The sequence below is a fragment of the Aythya marila genome (genome assembly GCF_965140915.1).
Source record: "Aythya marila genome assembly, chromosome: 6".
NCBI classification, from domain to species: domain Eukaryota; kingdom Metazoa; phylum Chordata; class Aves; order Anseriformes; family Anatidae; genus Aythya; species Aythya marila.
The window spans coordinates 27493170-27515187 of NC_139047.1; positions in this window are offsets into that span (position 1 = coordinate 27493170).

The following is a 22018-nucleotide window of genomic DNA, read 5'->3' on the forward strand; positions in this document are numbered from 1 at the left end:
CTCGCTACAGCCTCCTTTAAGGTAACACGAAGACATTTAGCTACTGACCTCCTCTGCTCTGTTAGGGATCACGCCTTTGAATACCTAGTACATCTGAAAAAAGGAAAAAATCCAATTCCATTTTGTAAAAAAGTATTCTTTGTTTTTAATAAAGAGATATAGCAACAAAAAGAAGGACTGACAGCAAGCAGTCCATCTAGTAAAACACGAGTCCAATAGGCTTTGAAAACATAGTCAGAATGTATCCCTAGAGACATGCAGATTATCTATCCAAAACATTATGAAACAGAAAATAAAGATATATTTTTTTTTAATAGAGTAAGTGCATGCATGTGTTTGCATAAGCACTGCCTTTGTGAAATTTCATGGGGAAATGTAATTATCTATAGAAGAAAAATAATCTTCTGCGACCAGTCTAAGTTAATCAATTTCATCTGCTATCATAAAGTTATGACAAACAGATATCATCTGATAGTCCACAGTGGAGTCTAACTTCTGCTGCAAGAGACTCTAGCTAGCTAGGACTAGCACAACACTTTCACTGCCCTAGGCGGGGGGTCACAGTAAAGTTCCCTGAAATATTGATAGACAGACATGCAGACTAGAAATTTTTGCTGTGGTAATTTAACACCTTATCAGTTTCAGCTGCAAACCTCACCTTCTGCATGAGGTTACCCTCCTTGCAACAAAAAGGAACAGGTGCTGACTTCTCAGCAGTTACAGACATGAAATGCCAGCATGAAGTAAGGGCTGGAGTTTTGCAGTGACCATGAACTGTGACAGCTGAGGGATCCTGCTTCTCCTTTCCCAGTCCTACTGTGAAGGGTAACTCCCCAGTGAAACAGGCCAGGCAAGAACATGACTCTTGGTTGAGACTGCTTTCCACTTATGTGATCTAAAATAGCACAACAAAACGATTTTGATGCCTAGTCAGATATTTTAGTCACAAGCAGAGAGAGAGGGCATTTGAACATTTTCACTTTCCATCACAGCTGACAGTAATCCCTCCACAGCTCTTACAAGTGATTTTGGACTTTGCTGGATCAGAACCTCCACACTCATACATCAAGACATCCAGCACAGCTGACTAAAGTTTCATTTACATAGCAACTCACAGGCACAGGGTCGAAACCTAAGATAGGAGAAGAAAACAGATCAAAATAGATATGCTGTATTTAGGAGTTAACCTCATGTTGTAGCTCTTCTGTCTTCTCCCAACTTGTTAGTAAGGTGCTGCATGTTTATTTCTATCTCCTCCTTCAAAACATTACTTCACAGTATTTTGACAAGATGGTTTAGTTGCTAATAATTAGAGGAAATATTTTTGTCTGTCATTAAAGTTGGCAAAGGAAAGTCCTATCAGCATATTTACAACCTGTGTGTAGACTGATAATGTAAATGCACGTTAGAAAAATCTACAGTTACTTTCTGCTAGGAACTACTTTCCCTTCAATATAATTTCATACTCAAAGAAAGAAAAGAAATTTAAGTCACCCAGACCCAGAACACAATGCGGTTCTTAATTTCTCATTAACAGTGTGTCAGAAGAACTGATTTATCAGGAAATCTGTCTTCCTGTGAACAGCCTTACAAGAGCACCTGTAGTTTTCTTTTTAATTGATTTAGCAATGGAACTTTGCCTCTGGTTCATCTCCAAAAAGAAAAAAAAAGGATCTATGATTGCCACATTCCTTTAATAGATATTTCAGTGCAATCTCAGAGGAAGCATAAGGAAGTAACACAAGGTCAGTTTGTCAGCATCCTTTGCCAGATGCCTATGGCTCTTGTGATGTGAGAAACAAGAGAATTCAGATCTGGTGCCTGCATTTTCAATTAAATTACTGACATACTAATTTAAATGGTTAAATTCCTACAGGGAAAAAAAAAAAAAAAAAAAAAAAAAGAGAGAGAGAGAGACAGTTGCCAAAGTTGCCAAAATGCCTGCATTATTTTTGTTGAATTTTGTATTATTATTAAAACTATGTTAACATTACACAAATGCTGAAAATATATGTAAAAGACATGGGGTGATCCTGCAGAGGAACGCATGACTTCACCCCAAAAAAAATAAAAGATGAAAAACAAGAAAAAAGTGCTTTCATGGATCAGTTATTACCAGAAACTATCTGAATTTTACCACAAACTTTCAAGTGCAATTCATTGAACTAAGACCAGGTTCTGTCCCTGCAATGACAGAAGCACTCAGAAGTGTTACACATTTCCAAGCATCTGCTGGAGTTTTGGAGTCATCATTGGGAGCTGTCTGCCTTTTGTTGTTCTTGTGTTTCCCAATGTCTCAGAGCACATATTTAGCAGTTCAGGGGGTATTTCTGGGCTATTTTGGAGAAGCTCAGACCAGGAGCAGGATGCACATACTTACTGTAAGTGTGAATATGAAGAAATTAAGAACTAAGCAGACAGTTGGATTTGGGATCTATTTTTAACTCAAACCAACCTGCAGCACAACATAGAGTAATGCACTTGCCATCCCTGCTTCTGTTTCCTCTCAGGGCAGGGAAGATTGTCATTGTGTGCTTACCCATCCTTTTCTCCATCTCTATGGAGAAAATCAAAACAAGCGGCCAGGAATTCAGATGACCAGCTAAACCAGCAGAAGTTTACTCTCCAAGTGGGTCAGAACAGCAACTGATTGTTTGAGTAATGTCTTCATAAGCTGTGACAGTCAAAAGGGGATACATAAACACAGGCATCCAGTGTAGGGGCAGCGCTCTCCTGACCCTGAAAGTACCGCAATGCAAGTGCAGTTAGAACTTCCCAGTTTTCCATTGTAGTTCTACTGGGCTTTTGTTTTCCCATGAAGGTTTTACTTCCTCAAAACTCTTCTCTCTTTTTAGATTAAATTATTTTGGAGGCAAGTACTGTGAGAGCAAGTTCCTCTTGAGCATGCACAGAATGGAAATTAGTCATTAATCAACTGAATCCCCACAGTACCACTAACTTAATGTAGTAAAATGAATGATGGAAGGAAAAATAAATGCTTCTGAATTTAACAAAGCAGAAATATTATATCAGCCAAAACGCAACACACAGGCTATTCATGTAAGGGAAGGGGGGTGAGGAATCCTTTTTAGATTTATTATTTGTATTATTAATACTGATGGGTTTGGGAGAAGTAGTGAGGGAAAAAAAAAAAAAAAAAACAGTCTTCCATCCGGTGGTGCAGAAAACAAATATTATGCAGTCTGGAAATAAATGTCTTGAATAAACTTGAAGCAAAGAGCAACAAGTTATATTTTTTTCTTTTTACTTTTCTAAGTAAGAAGGAATCTCTGTAAAAAAGTTTCCTGCCACAAAATGACACTGTGCACCCTCAGGATCTGGAATATGGATCCTGCTAAGGGGAAATACAACCTAGCAGTTCAGTGTACAAAACTACTCTGCTGTTTCAGAGTAGGAGAGGAATAGAAAGAAATATGTTCATTGGTGACATGATTCTGTATATTTCTTACTGAGAAAGCTTTTGCTTTAATGACAGTTCCCAAACAGGTGAAAAGGATTGAATGCAACAGAGCAGTTTCTAAACAGGAGACATCTCCACACCTGGGGATGCAAGAAAATAAGCTTGCACTCTTGCAAAATGAGAACGGGTATATGAATCTTGATGTTCCATGCCCTCAGGACACGAAGACATTGCTGAGAGACCAAATCCCTGGTCCACGACAGCTAGTTCAGCAGACAAAGGTCGGCAAAGCCCCTCTGCTTCCCCACTGCCAAGTCCTGCTGGAAACACTACATTCTTGGTTCTTCATGAAAAGAAATAAGTTCTGGCAGTGCAGGGGAGGGAACTGAGGACAGAAAATCCTCAGGCCTTTAGTCAGGCCCCACTTATGCTCTTGATGGTTTATAGGTTTTGGTTGGGCCCAGGAAAATTAGGCTTCAAATTAAAATGGGCTTCATTAGTGAGCTTCATTAGCTGTAAACAATCCATGTTTCATTAAGGGGTGAGAGAGCAAGCACACTAACAGCTCTCCTAGGAAAAAGTTGCACTAAAAGAACAACTGGATATTAAAGGTATAAAACAGGTAGTGCCACAGTATGAAAGGGAATACTCAGAGCTGCAGAGATGCAAATTCTCCCAATTTTTATTAAATACATTGGAGTTCGCTACTGATGAAAATTTCATCCACTGATGAGAAAACAGATTTCAAAAAAACATTTGAAATCAATCCAATTGGGATCAAATACTATTTCTGACTAGATTTGCATATGGCCTTTCAGATGTAACTGCACAGAGAGAAAAAAAAAAACAAAAACAAAAGATATTTGAGCATCCTCACATACACATTTTTCCCTTGAGAACAGGTTCTGTACAAGCTTTTATTTTGATTGTGTCTTAAGAATTCCCCCACACCCTCCACCTCCACATAAAGAATTCAGTTTACACTTTCCTGGCAGAGTTAAAGAGTGCCCCAGGAATAAGCTGACGTGCAAGTGAGTAAAATTCAAACCAAAGAAAAAAGCTGTAGCAAAGGGCAGCCCCTACCCTTGTGCCAAGCAACAGGGAAAATTGGCTCTGAGCTCCTTCTGATGCTTTATTGAAATGTGTTGGTTTTTCCACATGGGAGAACTACCTTCTGGTTTGTACAATGCACTACAAACTCACAGTTCTGTGTACGCGATTTTGGATAATCAAAAGCAGCAAGCATGCCAGAAATCTGTTTACCCTATGCAAACAGTGTTACCTTGTATTGATTTCCTTGGTGCATGTTAACATAAATCTGACATTAACACTAGCTTACCCACCACTCTTTTCGTTGAGAAAACACTGATTTATAAACTGTGTTAACGTATGCTGTTTCCAGACTAACGGCTCTTGGTCCTCTCAATGCAGTGATGAGGAACCTTTTGCTATTACCAGTCAGTTGCCTTTACTGAGCACAACTTTTTTGATTTCCCTTTTCTTTGGAGGCTCTGTTACATGATTGGACTGGTTTCCTGGGCTCTGCTATAACACCTTGCCATTATGCCAGGAAGCACAAAGACTCAAATATTTTTCTCTCTAAGATCCCGAGAGGGGTGACTGCTAGGGATCACTCAGGAGATGGACTCGTAGTCCTTTAATTTAGTAGATGTCATATACCGACTCAACCCTCATTCAGGTACTTTAAAAACAACTTGTTGCTGCCTCCCCAAATAGAAAACTCACCACACTTATTCACAGCCAATTTGACACATTCCCTCTCTAGTTAAAACCAGGTCCCTCTTCTATTGTATTTGATGACTTCAAACATATATATATATATATTTAAATAAACTATTTTGCACAGGATTATGTGTTTTTAAAAAGACTGCTCTTTTTAATCTTTCCTTTCAGGCAGAACATACATGAACATCAAGAAAGCCTTTTGTACCCCATGTTTCTATTTTTTAGGCTCTGAACACAATCTGGAGCTCATTCCATTGTAAGGCTATGGGTGTTTTATGTTTCTATTTTAACAAAGAAAACAGAAGTAAACATTCCAATTCATTTATTCTTTAACCCACCTGTTAAAATATTGCCCTCTCTTTCTTTGGATTATTCAAGCCAAACCCTGACCAGTAGTCACACCGACAGATGTGATCTCAGCATTCACAGGACCTGCTGTTGGCTTCCTTTCTAATGCCTGCTGCTACCACACAACAGCTATTCTTTGCTTATTTATGCTTGTCACAATCTTTTTCCTCCCCTTCTGTAAGATTATGGGGGTTACGTGAAGTGCACACTTAAAAACATGACTAATTTTCCTAAATAAAAAACAAATAGTTAACAGCAATGAGATTATTTGAAAAGAACAGAAGCAAAGACAAGCACTATCAGGAAAAAAAAATAATAATAATAATAATAAAAAAAGTAACAAGTCAGAAACCTGGAGAATCATTACTGATATTGTGACAAGCTGCTACTCTGAAACCTATTCTAAATAGATTCTCAGTAGTTATTAGGGAATTGGAGTTGGCTACCAGAGGGAAGGGAGATAAAGACAGACAGAGGGAGATATTTTTAAAAATATTGAAATTGCAAAGCCATTTGCCTCTGTTAGGTTAAATGCTGCAACTTAAGCTCTTTGTATATCAGTCCATGAGGCTGCAGTGACAGAAGTCTCCAAACAAGTCAAAAAAGGGGCTGTTCTTTTTTTACCTAGTGAGTAATACCTAACAATCAGCCTCCCAAACCAAGAAGTCTGCCTGCTCATGAGCTGGCGATTTGCAGAAATGTGTGGTTGTGTTTTTGGTTTCCACAAGGTGGCCTCTTCCAGTAACTTTACCCAGCACAGGTACCTCTGTGCAGAGTTGTAGATCTTGTAGGCATAACCTTGTTTCTGCTTCACTCCCTTTCCTTCCCCCAAATGGAGAAGCATGTAAGAAAGACATTAGGGTCATGAAAACAAAGTGTCCCTCTAAAAATTCTGATAGTTTATCCCATAGATCAAACCTAAATAAAACAATCCCCATATTCTTTGAAAATACTCAGATCCTATTGGTACTAGTAATTATAACAGATTGGACCTACAGCTTGGGTGTGCCCACCATGGTCTGCTGTGTTCTCTTAACACCTGCCAAGTCCCAAACTCCCTAGCCTAGTTCTCTAGCCTTATCTCATGCCGGTTACTGGCATGGGGGCAGTTGATTTCCACTGTAAACAAGTCAATTTAGGAAAAGCATAGTAACACTCCAGATTTGTGTTAGCAAACACTTCCCTACGCTATTTACACTGAAAAGACAAGATATCTCCATTATCTTCACTAGCAGTACAAGTGACCCCTGATCACATTAATCAGCTAGGGCTCTACTCCTGTAGTAAGGTTTGGGCACAGAATTACTAAAAACAAGTCAGCAGAGTTCTTTTCACATACCACCTTGAAGTCTTTGCAACAAACAGTCCCTGTCCCGCATTTTTAAACCTTTTTTTCATATAAAGGCAAGCCAGTATGGCATTAGCAGAACTGAAATACTAAAGTCAAGCATCAGACATTAGCACAAATGCCAAGTAACTGCAAACTTAAGAATGAAGAAATATTTTCACAATTGTGATGTTAGCCTGAGATTCAGAAAGCCTGGTTAAACCACAGCTCCTGAGCAACCTTGAACATGGACTGAATTTCAGGTTCCCAGCTCTTACGGAAGGGCTGGCTCTTCTTTACTTCACCTCTTTGTCCTCCTTGGCTTCTTCAGCATAGAAAGTGTAGCTTATTGTGTGTTTATTGTGTCTCACACAGTGTGGTTCTGTTTCTGTAGTGATATTTGACTTGACTATAATAGAATAAATAAAGCAAAGAGGACCCATACAAAGAAACATTCTTCTAATTTAAGCTCAAGTCCTTTACCTAAAAGCAACATTTCATGCAGCAAGGTCACAAGCAGCTTTCAAGTCCGGGGCTGTAAAACTATCCTATCTTTGCCATCTGTCAGAGACCCCTAATTCTTTTAGCAGCAAGATGAAGGTTTTACAAGGAGGATTTTTTATTTTATTTTATTTTATTTTTTTTAATACACTGTATAACTTCCCCAGTCAAAAAGAAAAGCCTATCCTTAAAAGCTTGAATCTTCACATTCTCTTATTCTCTTTGGGCAGTTTCCACAATGTCTTCATAAATGGTTGATACCAGTTTAAAATAGAGCTCTTTGTGAATGCTGTATGTTTTATTCAAGGCCTCAAATATCTTCCGGACAAAAACATGTTCTGTTAGAATAAACAAACACAGATCAGAGAAAAGACAAACTTAAAAAAACCCTCTGGGTTTCAGCAGATTACAGTTTACAAGTGGCCGCATATTTTCTCCCCTATTCACTCTCCTTTTGGCCATCAATTGCCATGTTTTCCTCCTTTAAACTCAATTCTCAAAAGCTACAAATCTACTGGAGTATTTCTATAGAATAACACCAAACACGTCATATGAATGAACTTTCTAGGCCTAAATGAATCTCTGGCATTCATGGATGTATTTGAAGGCATCAATTTTCCCTGCGGGACATTGTTATGTGTTAGTTCAGAAGAAGCACAGAAGCTGGTAATAGATGATACATTGGGGTGCCAGAGCTGCAGTGAGGCTGAAGGAGTGCCTCAGTGCACAAAATATGTCTCTGGCCTTTCTGGAGTGAGAAGAAAATGACAGAAGTGTGAGATTTGAGCTATTGCATGGGACTGGACATGTCTAGGGATGTGATTCTACATTTTTATGGTAGAAAAAGCCTCAGTGTATGCCATGAGTATGCATGGGGATGACAGAAATGAGGTAGAAGGCACGAGACCCAGCAGAGGTCTCTTAACAAGACTGTTTGGAAAAAAAGCATCGAAAGCTTTATCAAAAATAGAAAGCAAAAGGTGTTAATCGTAGTTTTCATCTCACAAAGCCAACTCAAGAGGAAAGCAAAGAAGTAGGTTAGAATCCATTTCACATGCTCACCAATTTTGCAGACACCTTTTTGAGGATGATGGGAGAATTGGCTTGTGGAAATTGTTCTTTCTAAGGAAAACACTGCCTTATGGTAGACTCAGCCTGGCAAAATAAAACAAATGTCAGGGGAAGTCTGAGATCCTGAGCACTGCCACATTCCTCCCATCTTGGTTGTAATTTTTCTGGTTCCCCCCGCCCTCATCTCACCATCACTTCACCAACCCTGCAAAATATATCAGAAAAGTAAATATTCTAGAGTAGTAAAAAGCCCTGATATCTGCTATAGTGAAAAGAGTCCTTAAAATTACCTTCAGAATTATTTTTTAGATAATAGTTTCTCACAAGATAGACTTGAAAAAAGCAAGGAGCTTCTGAAAAGTGAGTAGCTCCACTTCTCTACTAGTTTGCCTTCTTTTAAAGCTTTTCTTAACCAAAATTTTCAGTTTCAGGAGAAAGGAGTGCTAAATACAAAAAAAAAAAAAAAAAAATGCACTTTTTTTTTTTATTATTATTATTTTTAAATCAGTATTGAAGGGGAATTCAGGATTTTTTTTTCCAGTCCAGACTATTTTTATTTCTTTCCTTATACTTTCAAAAAGGAAAAGAAAAGCAAACATTAGGATGTTAATTCTCTTGTCTGCGCACAGGCAGATATAATGCCATTTCAGAATTTTCTCAGGCATCCAGATGAGCAGCAAAACAAAATTTTGCCTTACCACATACACAAGTCTCAAAAAACAGTCTTAACAGGAGGTTTTAAAAGGAAAACAAAGGCACTTTAAAACTTCTAAAGCTAATTTCTAAAGCTAACTGGAGCGTGGTTCTGGAACATTTAAGGATTATTAGCACTGGAAATAACATTAACCTGGTCTCCAAATTCTATTTCCATCCCTCACATGAACTGTTAGGAGCCTGCAGAATTCCTAACACAAACCTATGTCATTATTTCAGTGGAAGCAGGGTTGCAGTCCTCTCCTCTATCAGACCCATATACAGTTGCTGTGTGAATCCAAGGTTGGAAAAAATAGGTGCTGCCAACAAAACCAAACCAAAACTAAACAGAAAACAAAATATAAATAAAACCTTATAAAGCTCTATGATTTGGAGAAAAATAAATGCTTTCATAGTGTTTCTTTACCTGAAACTTTTATCCACATCCTTATAGAGGCAGTGAAGAGTTATGCAGTGACTGCATTGTCTTTGGGGTTAGATTATAGATATTAAAACACTTCATGAAAAGAAACCTGAACAACAACATTAAACAAACAAACAAACAAAAAAACAGCTTTTTGGTGTACTTCACTGAAAAACACAGGTGTTTTTAGATCTGTACAGAAAGACATAGCTATTTGTCACAAAGTCCCAGACCACATTATTTTTACAAAGGTGCATCAAAAATTCAACTAAAAGTCAGTTTTGACTCCAGAAGAAATTGCAAGTTGATGAATACAATAACCTTAACATACCATAGCTTAAAAAAAAAAATCAGAAGTCTTTGTTCTTTGAAAGCAAAAAGCACAACCAATATTTAAATTATCTTGGCCTTAAGAAGTTGTTGAAGTGGAAGTATGAACTATAATAGCACTGGGATGCATTTTTTATTACACAAATTTATTGACCGTAAACTTTGGAAATGTTTTATTATTATACAGAAGTGCCAAGCATCAATCACTTCTTAATGAAATAGGAAGGAAGGAAAGTTTACCTCACAGGAATTTATGAAAGTGTTCAGATACATTTGCATGTTTCCCAGAATTCCGTAGCCACAAAGTGACCTAGGAAGACGGGAAGTTGGTCTCTGGAGTCTGGTCCAGGTTTTAGCTTTTTTATTGCTGGCTTTCCTATAATGCAGTAAGTACAGGATATGTATTCAAACAAGTTTAAATGTATGAATTTGACTACCCCTGCTAAATTAATTATGGGCGGTGATCTGACTCCCCCCAGCATAGGAACCATCCTTGGAGCTATTACCAGAGTTGCCTTCACCAGCAGACAGGACACTGATAGTTCTGGAGGCTGTATGCCCTGTTCTTACTGGAGCTCAAGCTGTTTCTATTTGTCCGCCAGACTTCCTCCTTGAAGAGGAAGAGGTTTTTCAAGAGCCATGGATATTTTAGACAGTCAACTCAGATGTCTCTTAAGAGTAGGTGGACACGTTGCCTCTTCAAAGATCTCCCTCTGTGGTTATATAGGAAATGCCCTGGAGTTCTGCAGAGGCACCCAGATCTCAGCATCTTTCTCCCAGCTGGAAATGATTTTTGTGCTTCTTCCTTCACTTCTTGAACATTCAAAAGAGAGCAGGTTCTGCCCCTATATTCAAGCAGGTCATAAATAGCAAGCTGGGAGGAAAGGTCTTCAACAAGAAATTGCTTCCAATCTCAACCCAGCACAACCCAAACTTATCTATCTTCCCCCACAAAACAGAAAAGTCCATCATCTTTTGCCTATTTTTTCACTTTGTTTCTGCCTGAATGCAGGTCTATGACTAGTCAGAAATGACAGACTTTTTTTTTTTTTTTTAAAGCATGATTGGTAGGATGTTACCTGAATTGTAAAGTAATTTTATTTTTGCCATATTTTTTACATTCTAATAGAAAAATAAATAAGTGAATCCATGTTGCATTTTTACTCCTGAGCACTGGATGAAAAAATTATGTCCATTTTCAACCTTAGAAATGACTACCAATACCTCAATTTTTTCCAATCCTTATTTCAAGGTTCTTCGCAGAGAAGGATTCCCTAATTTTTCAGACACCCATTCCCTGAAAAACAGACACTTTTGCAGCCATGTAAAGGAGGCATCTTATTTCAAAATTCAATGTGTATAGAAAGATGTTATTAAAGAGTGCAGAGAAGCAGCTACCCTGTCATCACAGTATGTTTAACCAGCCAAGTGACAACAGAACAGCTTTTTCCTCTCCATCACCAGAAGAAATATTGCTTAAGCCTCTATTTTCACATCACCTTTTCTTGTCACTTCTTTTCTTAAGCTACTCTTGTTTGCTCAGTGTATTTAGCAGACATTTATCTCACTCTATCAGCAAACATTAAAGACTCATACTACCTAGTAATCCAATTACCCTACATGAGAAAAGCAAATGTATCTTTGGTCAGTGCCCACAGAGCTCCAGGAATCCATCACAATAGAAAATGAGATCTAATTAATTGTGTGCTTTGGTTTTGCTTCATCCACGTCATTACTTCATTCATTTCTAATGCATATGTTAGCAGAGATTTAGTAGTTTAAAAAAAAAAAAAACACACACACACACACAAAAAAAAAAAAAAAAAAAAAAAACCACTAGAACAGTGTACCCTGAGCGGGTAATTATATTGCTAAAGAATCATATCTGAAAAAAGTTGTTTGTGGTGAGAAGCTCAAAAGAGAAAGAGTTACAGACCCTTGGGACAACATAGTACTTATGCAGAAATCCAAGTGTTTCACCCATTTGACTAATCCTCATTTTATGTTTGGGGGAAAGTGGATACTCTTCAAAGGTTTTTTTTTTTTTTTTTTTTTTTTTCTTCTTCGAACACGTTTATTTTCACATGACCTCTAAAACCATTTCGCTTTAACAGCAGATAGCACTTTTTTTTCTTTCTCAGAAACCCAAAGGTAACCAGGTACCTGAGTAAGAACTGGTGGAATAAAACAACAGGAACAGCATGATGTAGATAAATGGATTGGCATGATATCTTGACAACTACACTGGGCTGAGAGGAAAGGGTTTTGGACCTTTTTATGGTTATGGCGGAACTGTGACTGGGTCTCAAGGCTGGAAAGAATCAGAGAAGAGCTGTGAGAGCTATTAGAGGACAAGCCAACACATGCTATAAAGCAGAAGAAGCAAAGAAAACCTCTCAATATCAATTAACCAATACTATGCCTTCAAACAGCTTGCCCACAGCTGATATGTCAAGGTTTTAAGATAATGAGAGCAAATGGCTGGAAACCTCAGATACCTTCCCTACAAAAAAAAAAAAAAAAAAAATCACAGGAAAGTTACAGAACATACTGTTAATAGCAACCCAATTAGCCACTAGGAGAAAATACCATTAGGAGATCAAGACTAAAAGCTTTCTAAAATATATGGCATAACTCAAATAGAAGTTACAGGATAAAAATACATAGAAAGCATTAAGCTACAGATCAAATAAGGATTCCCTTCCACCTTGAGAGTCAGTGAAAACAGCATTATTTTCTTGAACTTTTTAATGCTAAACAAGTTATTGTGAGTATTTAACTGTCTCTGAATACTGTTGCTTCAGAAGAATGCTTTATATACTTTAAGTGGTTAATATCTTGTTTAATTAGTGCTTTAACTTTGTGCTACACTAGAGCTCTAGGAAAGGAATTGGAAAAAGAACAACCAAATCTTTCCCACCAAACAGCACTTAATCTCTTATGAGATTATCAACATTCATATTTTTCCAAAGCTTGTATGAAATTCATTTGAATAACTCCACTTCTTTCAAAAGACAAAACCATCACCTGTGATATCTATTGATTTTTAATAACTGAATACTCTCCATTGTCTGCTACTGCCTTTAGTGTTTTGTTTTCTTAAAGTTTGAGATTCTAAGATATAAAGTAAGCTTCCCTTAGCCTTCCGCTATGGCATGCATGCAGGCTTGCAATAAAATGTCCATTTTCTAGGTATAAGACCATATTTGTGCTTTCAAATATATATATATTTTTGCTTTCCCTTCTCAGTCAAAAATGCTAATCCAAATTAAAATCTTAATGAAATTTTTCCAAAGGAACAATATTTTTGAGAAAGCAATGAACCAGCAAATGCACAAAGAATATGCTTTTCTTCCTTTTTCTTTTTTTCAAACCCCAGTCCAATGACATAGTTAAGAGATTAAGTAGTCAATATTCACTCACAGAAAAGAAAACCTTAAGTGTTCAACTTTCATATTGAAAATATATATTAAATTTCAACTTTGTTTTCAGATTGGTTACGATGTTATTTTATATATCTGTTGCTGAAAACTCTTTTTCAAAACAAATAACTACAGTATTGTACAAAGATAATAAAGCTGTTTTCTTCGTATGTTCAAACCTCACTCATGGATCTGACAATTCCATGGAAGTCACCCCATAGATGTAGGTTACTACAGAGATGTCAACAGCAATGCATTTTACAACTCCACACCCAAAACTCTTCTCTAGAGAAATACTACAAAATGCCTGACACAGAGAAAGAAAACAAAACAAAACAATACCTTTTACAAAGCTTCTGAGCTGCCAGGCTATCACATCCAAATGCTCCATATAGAGAAGCCATGGGAAATGGCTGTATCCCCATGGTAACGATCAGAACAACATAATTGCCACACAAACTCACGCTGTGTTTGTGTGCACGTACTCTGCATTTTGAACACAAGGATGTGGCATATGTTTCCAGTCTTAAGTCCTGGGTCCAAAGCCAGTTGCAGACAAAAGACTCAAAAAGTCCAACCACAGCATCTCTACTAGTGTTATATGTATCCTGAATACAAGGCAACACCTAAACCAGGTGTCTTGCGTATGGTAGGCTTGGGCCATAATGGAAAGAGAATGTTAAACAAACCACGAGACCCTGATGTATTTGTTCTGATGGTGATTTCCTTGTCTTAATGGTCCTTCAAAAGCCAAACCAAGCACCTAATATTTCTAACAGAGAAAGTTAACTTTCCCACCAAACACACACACACACACTATCAGGCACATCCAGGCAAAATAATCACACACAGACGCAAAGAAAATAAAGTTCATATTTTCCTGTGCTGTTCTACAACAAGGTAGTGCTAATTTTACATTGGGTTTAGCTCCTTGCTGATTAAGTGCCAGGTATGAAATTGTGTGCACATTGCAAACTACACACAGATTATTTTTACTTCAAGTAGAAGAAAATGAGAGGCCAGGAAAAAAAAAAAAATCAAGGAGTATGGGAAAATAAATAAATCACACAGGAGACAAGGACATGGTGGCAATTTAAAAACTAAATGTAACACAAAGATGACTCCTGTTGTTTGAAGCTTTTCTGCTGGTATAGAAGTTGCCTACTTTATGATGTCGATCTCAAAGACAAATACAAAAGGAAAGTTAGTCAAGAGATCAATTTTGTTCTCCAAATTCCCAGAAGCTCTACAGCATCCATCAGTGAAATAACTAACGCTGTACTTTTTGTTCTATGCAGCATGGTCTTAAAACTGCTAGAATAAAACACTATAAGAAACTACATGAGGAGTCTTGAAAAGCTGTTGTAAAATTTAATTTATTTGGAGATCATGAATGAATCTAGAATATGACTCATTCAGTCTTCCTTTGCCCCACAGGAGAAGTCCAGCAGGGAATCCTATCCATGTATTTCACAACCAAGACTTTACATGAATGAGAAGTCCCACTGAAAGGCTTGCAAAGCGACCAGGGGCACAAAACCCTATGTTTTTGTTCCTCCCCCTCCCCCCAAACCACCATTCAAAATGACTGGAAAATAGCTAAAACAACATGAGGTTTGCTTAGCTAAGAGGAAATGAATGAAATCTAAACTGAACATAATTTACTGGCATAATCAACATAGCTGTACATAAAGCAAGTATGGATGAATGAAGTAGCCTCTTCCACTGCAAGTAAAATATTTTAAATGAACCAGAACTGGAAGCCTGCACAATTATTTTGTCCATTTAGCCTTGGAGAAAAGAGTAGGTTCAGACTGACAGAAAAATAATGCAAAGATGTACCCACCGATAAGACACTGAGGTAAACAGTGATCATCATTGAGACCTTATGAGGCAGCACAAAATTTGTCTTTCCCTGGGTTCCTTGAGTCCTACCTGCAATTTCTTTTTGAGCAAAGCTGGTGATTTTTTTTTGTTTGTTTGTTTGTTTTAAAAAAGTCTTCTGATCTTGATGTGGTGCCTACTCTCTAACTTCCTGCAAATACAGTGGTCTATATTTAGTGCCCAAGTTCTCAGAGTCAACACTACTTACAGCCCACAGTGAAACTTTTAAAATTTTGCATAACTTTAATTGAGGAAGCGATACCAAAAACTCCATGAGTCAACCAGTGCAGACCACTTGTAAGGGCTTTGGATATGAACTGGAATTGTATAGTCACTGGCGTGCAAAAATTAACTACTTCCATTTAAATAGAAGTAAAGAAATGGAGCCTGACTTTTTAAGACTCTCAGCCTACCTCCCTAAAAAAGATATTGCAAGGTAGTTGTGATTTGTAACAGCTTTTGTTATTACTCACTATAGTCAACCCCTTCAAGGAGCTAAGCTACAGCTTGGCAACTGCATCTCCCACAAACTTCAGAGGAATTTTTAGATGTTCAGCAACTGCCAGGATATGGGTCCTTGATGTTTTGACAGCTATGCTGTGTACATCATGCCCACATAATAGAACACCTTGGAAAGCAACAAGATAAGGAGAATGAAAACCACTGTTTTTCAATTCTGATTCTTTATTTCTTCTGGATAAAGATATACTGGAAATCAGGGCTTATTTTCACATCTGTTTTGGGGGTGGGGGGCACAGTATCTGAAAACAAGAGTACACCAGTGATGATTCAAAAGACTTCAGGTGTCATTCTGAAGCAGTTCCACCAGCTACTATGATTTTCACAAGTGTTCTTGCTGTTCAGAAACATCCAAGAAGCCTGAAGATACTACGGCATTTGGGGGTCCAGAGTCACTCTCTGCCTGCAAAGCCACAAGCATTATTCAGAGAAGATCTGCACTTGAGAAGCAAGTGTGTAATCAAGCTCTTCGCATGTTTCCTGCTGAAGTTAGCCTAGTCAAAGAATGATGCCCATCATGCATCTTTCCTAAGCAGTGACATTAAGGGTAAGATTTGAGCATTGGATCTGGTGCTGGTTGTGGAACCATTTGCCAGACTTGAGGTACAAAATGCTGTCAGCACCTTTCATCAACATGCATCACATTGCTTAGCTAATGGAGCTTGGAAAGCTCTACTATTTTTCAATATTTTCTCCATTAGTGTAAATAGATGAGATTCTGCTCCAGGCCACATACGAAAGATGAAAAATTAGGAGAAAGAGACACGAGTAAGTGGAAAGGTATGTGAAGAGAGTGTAATTCATATTTTTTTTGCCTCAGCAAGGTATATTTTTCCCCTTAAGAAAGTCAAAGGTTACTATCAGAGGAAGCCAGTAGCTGTTACATGTTTTGGTGAACAAGATGGAAAAATCATTCAAAAGAAGAAACAATCCTGACAATAAGGTGATTTTTTTTTTTTACTGCCTTCAACATTGTATCAGCATTTCCCTCCCTCCTCCTCCTCCTCCTCCTCCTCCCCAACCCCCCATTCTGTGTGTATCTGTCAGTCTCTTCTCCTCCAAGCCCAAATGCCTAGGAAGTTATGAGAAATTATTTAAAAAGAAGAAAAATAATCTCTCTCAAGACTGGAAAATAAAACATTACTTTCAAAGTGTTTTTGGTGCTGAATCTTTTTTTTTTTTTTTTTTTTTTTTAAAAAAAAGAGAAAGTCTTATTTGTGAAATCTAAGGGTAAAACTAGAAAGTTAAGCTTTACACAGAGTTTGCTCACATTTTATTAGAGCAACCCATATAGCTGAAAACAAAAGAGATTTGAGTAAAAACCCTTTCTCAAAAAATAACACCTAAAAAAGCTTTCTGGACTGTTTTGAAAAAAAGAATAAAAAATGACCTCTGTAAATCCTAATAATTAATTAAAAACATGTTCTAAAAAGCCCTATTTTTAATACCATATTTAATCCAAATTTTAGCAATGCAATCTATCCATTTACAACAGAGTTAGTGATTTTCTGACTAATTATATCTGCGTAAATACAATATGCTATGTCAGTACTAGACAACAGAGATCTTCACATGGAGACCAGTTGCAGGCTTAGATGACTTTTGGTTTCTTCTCTAATTATTTCCAGTTTTTCCTTCTGATGTAAGTTGGTTTTAGCTTTCAGTATTCCTCAACTGACATATGTTATCTATATGCGTCTATATGTATATGCATCTGTTTTTGCTGTTCGTGTTGTAAGGAAAAACAAAATAAATCTAGGAATAGATGAACTCCCTACCACTCGCAAACCTGCCATGAAGCACTGCAAGAAATTCAAAGTATCCTTGCTCTGGCAAATTAATTGGAAAGTTTAAAGGAAACAAACAAATTGGTAACCTTACCACTTATTTCTAAGCCCATGCCTATTATTTCTAAAAATAGGATCTGGATTCCCTTCCTTCTTTATTTATGAAAAACTAAACTGGATAGAAATAGATGATTAAACACAAAATGAGCACAAGAGAAATTATAACCTCACAACTACAACAGCCCTGGCTGCTGGATTGAATCCTCAGGGTATGATAATATTCTGATGCACAAAATTACATTTAAATAATGTTAGGGTTGGGCTGTGCCACAAACCAACAGATGCTGGGCAATTCAAAGTTAAGGATGACATTTTATCACCGCTGTTCTTCACAAAAAGAAGGAAAAGTGTGTAAATTAAGGACATAATTTCAGCCTTTCAAATGAGTTCTTCAAGGTTTATTGGCTTGTTACAATGATAATGTTATTTTAAGCACAGATTGCTGCATGTTAAATGCCAAAAGCTTTCTCTGTATTGAGGCAGTGCTAAGTCTACCTAAGAAAAACATGATAAAATTGAGGAGCCAGATTCCCAGAGAACCAACAAAAAGAATCACAGTAAAAATCCTAGCATATTTTTGGGAGAGGAGCAAGAAGAAGAGGGCGATGTTGCACACATCTAACATCATGCCAAATGCAAACACAAAATGCAATGCTTAACAAAAATTCAGAATGAATGGAACTAAAATATTACCCACACAGGGAACATAAAACATTGCAGAATTGATTCCTCCAGCATAAGTAGTTATGTTTAAACCCTCATTTTATGATTCTTTATTTGTGATGTAAATACACTTGCAGAGTCCCAAAACATCAGAGTTAATTCCGAGACAACTAAAGAAGTCTCAGTAGTATTTACTTTGAAATAAATAATTGAGAAAACAATTATTATCTCATGCACAGAGATTAAGACTACACCTGAAAATCATAAGATTTAACATAAATGACATAGCAAACAAGAAACAAAGTGGCACAAAAAATAGTTATTTGATTTGATCATTTCTTTGCTTTCTACAATTCATTGCAGTTATGTAATTTATTAACCTCTGAGAAACCCTCGTTACTCTTACAAATACTTCTATAGGAAACAGAAGTTAGATTGCTTCTCAGTCATACCTGATACTATTCAGGAAAGCATAATGAAAGAAAACTACCTGAGCATATTCGCAACTAAGAACTGAGAATATTCACAACTAAGAACTGAGATTTTCCAGCTGCTCAGAAGTTGAGTCCTATCCATGGCACAGGATTATATATATATATGTCTGTATGTTTATATATATATATATATATATAAAAAAAAAAAAAAAAAAAAAAAAAAAACAGACAAAAGAAAGAAGTATAAAGAGATAGAAAGAGATGTGAGCAATGTGATGCACAAATTTTTGTGAACCTGAATTAAAGAAAGAGACAAAAAGAATTGGGAAGAATAAATAATATCTAGTTCAGGAAAGAGTAAAGGGGCAGAATGCAGGATCCCCTGGCATAAAAAACATCTTCAAAATATCCAAATCTTAAAAATACAAAGAAAGTATTTCAAGTATTGAAATACTTGAAAGTATTCCATTTATTTCCACCATGAAGATAAATGAAACCAAACATACAATAAAGCAGAATACTTACTAGGTAGAAGCAGACAGAAAGCAACAGGTCCTCATGATACAGCTATGGAAGGAGGAAAAAAGAAAGAAAATAACAACACTGTTATAAATGAAGTCTCAACTCAATCTGAATTTAAAAATATTTATAAAAGAAATATTTATAAAATGTATAAAAGGCAAGTAAACAGCGCTGGGTGTGCAGGAAGTCTACGCTCCACCGACACGCACACACGAACATCAAACATTCTAAATATATAGAACATTGCTTTTACATACTAAACTTGAGTATGCCTAAACATTTGTACAATCAGAAAAGGTAACAAACAATCCTTTAAGTTCCATGACTTAACAGTCTCCATTTTTCCATTCCTTTTCTTGATTACAAACAAGTCTCAATTTTCCATTCCTTTTGAACAATATGTCTTGCTTTAAGTTGTCAAACAACTCGGCCTTCGGGCCTTACGTATCCCGTTCTTCCCGGATCAAAGAAAAGCATACCCATCTCCTTTTCAAGGCCAATAGGCCTGGGTGAAAAGACACGTCCAGGTCAACAGGGGGCGTAACAGCAAAAGCCTTCGAAGGCAGTGGGGGGGGGGGGGGGGGGGGGGGGGGGGGCGGGGGGATAGCATAGCAGTCGGGTCAGTAAAGGAGCCCGCTGCTCCCTCACTGTCTGGCAAACCACGTTTCTGACTGTGGTCCCACATGGCTCTTTAAGCCCTCAGAGATTGCTCGCCAGGTGCCGAGCAATTCCACTGCAACCTTGTCGTTTTTAGTTGCACAGTCCCACATCTTGACCTCAATTTGGTCCCATGTTTCAGGCTCATAAACTGTCCAATTGTTAATAAGGAGAATAAGCTGTAAGGTCACCAGGACAGTCTTTGTTTCTAAGGATGTATGATTCCCCATAACGCGCAACTGCTTACCAGCGAGGGGCAGTTGTGTGCGTGGGTCCGCTTCTCTTTGCTTGAGCTTCTCTCCAGCTCCGGTGCGCCTGTTTCCAGAGACTTTCAGTACGAGCTTTGAGCGGTTTGCTGAGTCTGGCCGACCCTATCTTCATGAAGCAATCAATGTGCCTGTTCCCGTCCTGGTCTCCATTCTGTTAGCCTGTTCCTTTTCATTCATTCTTTCTGTTTCTTTATTGATGACATAACTTCCTTATATCGTGTTGCCTTTTTTTTTTGTTTGTTTTTTAATTTCGAGGACAGGCTCCCCTCTTATACCCTTCTCCCCACAGCAGTTCTTTTCAGAACAACTTTTCATTGGTCAAACGACTTTGCAAATAACAACAACAACAACAAACACCCAGGAACTCGCATGCCTTAATGGCTGGAGAACAAGAAACTCGAGACTGCATGGAATCTCCTGAATCACCCTTCTTTGTTCCCTCTAAACTCCTGATGGCCTCATCGTTAAGAGTCTACTGTTATCATTAACCACAGGGCTTTCCAACCCCCATGGCCACACTCCCAAATCTCCCCCTTCTTTATTAACATCAACCATTTTCTCGACACGAATTACCATTCCATATATAACAACATACAACTGTAACTCTTTATCCAAATTAAATAGCCAGCCCCACCACATCTGTGAAGGAGAGTTTCTGCATGAATACAATTGCATGTGGAAGATCCTTCCAGAAAAGGCAATATTCCTATGATTTAAAGATCAAAAACGAAATTTCTTTAAGTGGTATATTCTTTATTGCAGCGCTGGATGCACGGAGGATCTTTCCGCCTATCGTGCATGTTCGAAGTGACAAACTATCTCGTATTTATACAGCGAAACAATGAATATTCTATTAGCGCCTATACATATTCATTACCTAACCCCGCCTACTCTCGCTTCGTATGCTAATTAGCTTATCAGTACTTACGCTTGCGCAAAGCCTTCCAAGAATTGTGGGCCGGGGTCTTCGGGATGTGGGCAGTGGTCTTTGGGAGGAAGGCCGTAGGTCTTCCTCGTAATGCACTTTTCACCTTTGCTAATCAGTTGTTTTCCAAGCTGTAAAAATGCTGAGTTGGCTTTCGGTTTAACTGAGGGTCGGCAGATAACAGGAAGTCTCAGTTAACAAGACATAACAGACAGTTGACTCAAGTTATCTCAAGTCACAGCCTGACTAACGGTTAACAGATACCGGGATGTTTTCAAATAACAAGATGCTTAAACATTGTACCACTTGTGCCTTGCTAACTTTTAACCACAAGTTTTATTCTATCCTAAAGTGAGGTTATACAATATCACCTATGTTGCTACATTGGCTCTGAAATAATGTGTCACATAAAGCGTTTAAACTTGTTAGTGACAAATTTATTCAAGTTCTTATGAAGAAAAATTTTGGAAAAATTATGAAGATATTATTATTATTATTGTTATTATTATTAACATAATTTTTTCTTATGAAGAAAAACTTTGGGGAAAAAAATGGAAAGAATTGTATGTTTTTAGTTTCACTGAATTATCCTAATAAAATTCTTTGAATCTGCAAATGATGATTGACGGCAGCCCACACTTTGATTTTAGAAAACATGAACATGAGTCTGTCCAAAGATAGAATGTTAAATAGTTATCTGATAAAACAGACAAAATTATTTATCACACAGTCCAGCCTCAATCCATCCAACTTCCCCCCAAAAAACATCTACTTACTACTTACTTACTTAAATAGCACTACTGTTATTTTTATCTCATGAGGTTTAACATATCATTTGTTTTTTCCTCTTTTGATTTCCTTTTTCAAATATGTGCTCCTTGATGGTTTTCCCTCTATCACATTCAGTTTCCAAATTCTACTTTATGAATGAGCCTCATAGCTGTTTTTGCTCTCTTTTCCTGTATTTTATTTTCTTTAGATTCACAACCATTAAAATCATGTGATTTATACTCTC